General features: G+C 45.2%; 1 long non-coding RNA gene across 1 annotated transcript; it reads left to right on the forward strand.

Moving 5' to 3' along the window:
- The first annotated feature begins 84 nt into the window (after window positions 1-84).
- Window positions 85-1408, forward strand: LOC310842006. The gene is made up of 3 exons (XR_014562782.1): window positions 85-173; window positions 685-749; window positions 1332-1408. It is a non-coding gene; the product is annotated as an uncharacterized lncRNA (long non-coding RNA).
- The last annotated feature ends 1502 nt before the right edge of the window (window positions 1409-2910 follow it).

Here is a 2910-nt window from a genome sequence, read left to right on the forward strand (position 1 = left end):
CTTGAGACTATTACACACTTCCACACCCACCCCTTTTAATGCAGCTGCTTTTGGCATGATGAAGTCACCGGCATTTGACTTCATAGCAGGAATAAATAACACCCAAATCACTCCCAGGATGTTGATAAACTAATTTGGCAGCCCAGTGTGGTCACTTCACTGTGCTGGACTAAGTATGCTCTGACGTGATTTTTGTTAAAAAAAAATTAAAGCAGAAGATAATAATAAAAATCTTTATTTATGCAAGCATCTTTTTCACTGTGGTTTTCCAGACAGACTTAAATGTAACTCTCTTTCTTTTCTCAGGAGAAACATAAAGGTAAAGGTAAAGGTACCCCTGCCCATACGGGCCAGTCTTGACAGACTCTGGGGTTGTGCGCCCATCTCACTCAAGAGGCCAGGGGCCAGCGCTGTCCGGAGACACTTCCGGGTCACGTGGCCAGTGTGACATCGCTGCTCTGGCGAGCCAGAGCCGCACACGGAAACGCCGTTTACCTTCCCGCTGGTAAGCGGTCCCTATTTATCTACTTGCACCCGGAGGTGCTTTCAAACTGCTAGGTTGGCAGGCGCTGGGACCGAGCAGCGGGAGCGCACCCCACTGCAGGGATTCGAACCGCCGACCTTTTCGATCGGCAAGTCCTAGGCGCTGAGGCTTTAACCCACAGCGCCACCTGCGTCCCTAAGGAGAAACATAAAGGTGGCCAATTTTGCTTTTTAGACCATGCCCATAGAAAACCAGTGATACCCAGGTCAGTGGAACAATATAAAGTTTGCAATTGGTATGTGTGTGTGTCTGTTAAAGGGAGGGCTTATTTTTAGGAGTTTGCCCACAGGCAGCTTGCCAGGTCATGTGGCCAGCACAACTGATGAGCGCCACACCCCATTGTCGCCTTTGACTAGACTTAACTGTCCAGGGGTCCTTTACCTTTTACCTTTCCAGGAGCAGGGCCAGCCTAAGGCATTTTGCTCAAGATACCCCCTGCCACTCCCGTAAAAGTACAGAAGCCAATTGGACAGTCAGTTAATTCTCACTTCAGTTTTGGCAATAGGGCAGTGAGCTGTGAACAGCAGCTGGTTTAGGAAACTGGGGGCAGACTGCGCAGCACACGGCTCCATCTTTCAGTACCTCATTGCTGCTCCTTGATCCCCAGCATTTGCTGCCTTGAAGCAGCTGCCTCACATCATCTCATGACAGGGCTGGCCCTGGTCAGGTGCTCAATTCCCTCCCTTAACTGTTTAACTTTAAGATGCTGTTCACTAACCCTCAGAACTTGCTTTGACACTGTTGTGTTTTGTTTGTTTGTTTAAAAAACTGTATCTTCCTTCTACAGGTAGTATTCCCAGCCTGTCTGGGATCCTGTGAATAGTATAAGGTTGCTATGGCATCAGATTTGGCTTTATGACGAGGCAAAGCTCATTGAGAGTGAGGGCAAAACATGCTGAAGGTATGAACGCTTTCTGCCCTGGGTTATTGTTTCGTTGTTTCTGTTACTATTTATTTGTGCTTTTATCTGGTGGTTTGCAGATTGGTGGTATACAGATCTAATAAATAAATACCGTTTTTTTTGCTCTATAAGACTCACTTTTTCCCTCCTAAAAAGTAAGGGGAAATGTGTGTGCATCTTATGGAGCGAATGCAGGCTGCGCAGCTATCACAGAAGCCAGAACAGCAAGAGGGATTGCTGCTTTCACTGCGCAGCGATCCCTCTTGCTGTTCTGGCTTCTGAGATTCAGAATATTTTTTTTCTTGTTTTCCTCCTCCAAAAACTAGGTGCGTCTTGTGGTCTGGTGCGTCTTATAGAGCGAAAAATATGGTAAGTCAGTCTGCAGGGAGGGAGTTCTGAAAGGGAGGCGTTCTTTCCTGAGGAGAGAGAACTGTTCCCGTTCGCTTTTGCTTCAGCCTAAGTTGTAACTGACCTGTTCCATTAATTTCAACAATATTTATGTCAGGTCAACTAATTTTGACTAGCTAAGCCCCGCTGAAATAGTTACAGATAGGTAGCCGTGTTGGTCTGCCATAGTCAAAACAAAAAAAATTCCTTCCAGTAGCACCTTAAAGACCAACTAAGTTAGTTCTTGGTATGAGCTTTCGTGTGCATGCACACTTCTTCAGATACACTGAAACAGACCCTTCTATATAGTGAGAAGGTGGGGAGGGGTATTACTCAGAAGGGTGGTGGGAATGGGTGATTGGCAGATAGCTGTGATGAGCCTGTTGACGACTCTTAACGACTGCAATAGGTCTTACAGGAAAAAGCAAGGGGTGAGAAGGTGAAAAATGGCTTTGTCATGTATAATGAGATAAGAATCCAAGGTGTTTGTTCAGACCAGGTCTCTCCATGGTTTTAAGTTTGGTGATAAGTTGCAATTCAGCAGCTTCTCTTTCCAGTCTATTTCTGAAATTCCTTTGTAGTAAAACAGCTACTTTGAGATCTTGTATAGAATGTCCTGGGAGATTGAAGTGTTCTCCTACTGGTTTCTCTGTCTTGTGGTTCCTGATGTCCGATTTATGTCCGTTTATTCTTTGGCGTAAGGTCTGGCCTGTTTGTCCAATATAGAGAGCTGAAGGACACTGTTGGCATTTGATGGCATACACAATGTTAGACGATGAGCAATTAAATAGTCCCGAGATGGTATGTGTGATGTTGTTGGGGCCAGTAATGGTGTTGTCCGGGTGTATGTGGCAGCAAAGTTGGCATCTGGGTTTATTGCAGGCTGTGGTGCCAGTGTCCGTGTTAGGTCTGGTTGTAGTATTATTGTGGGTTAGGAGTTGTTGAAATAGTGGGACTTACTTCTTAGTAGATAGGAGGATGGGACTTCCTATTTTTTGTTTTTAAAGAAATCCTCACAAAATTGACCTTCAGTTTGAAAAACTAAGCATTATTGTGTGATGTTGACATAAAAATCCTT

The sequence above is a fragment of the Podarcis gaigeae genome, assembly GCF_964106915.1.
Source record: "Podarcis gaigeae genome assembly, chromosome: 1".
Taxonomy (NCBI): domain Eukaryota; kingdom Metazoa; phylum Chordata; class Lepidosauria; order Squamata; family Lacertidae; genus Podarcis; species Podarcis gaigeae.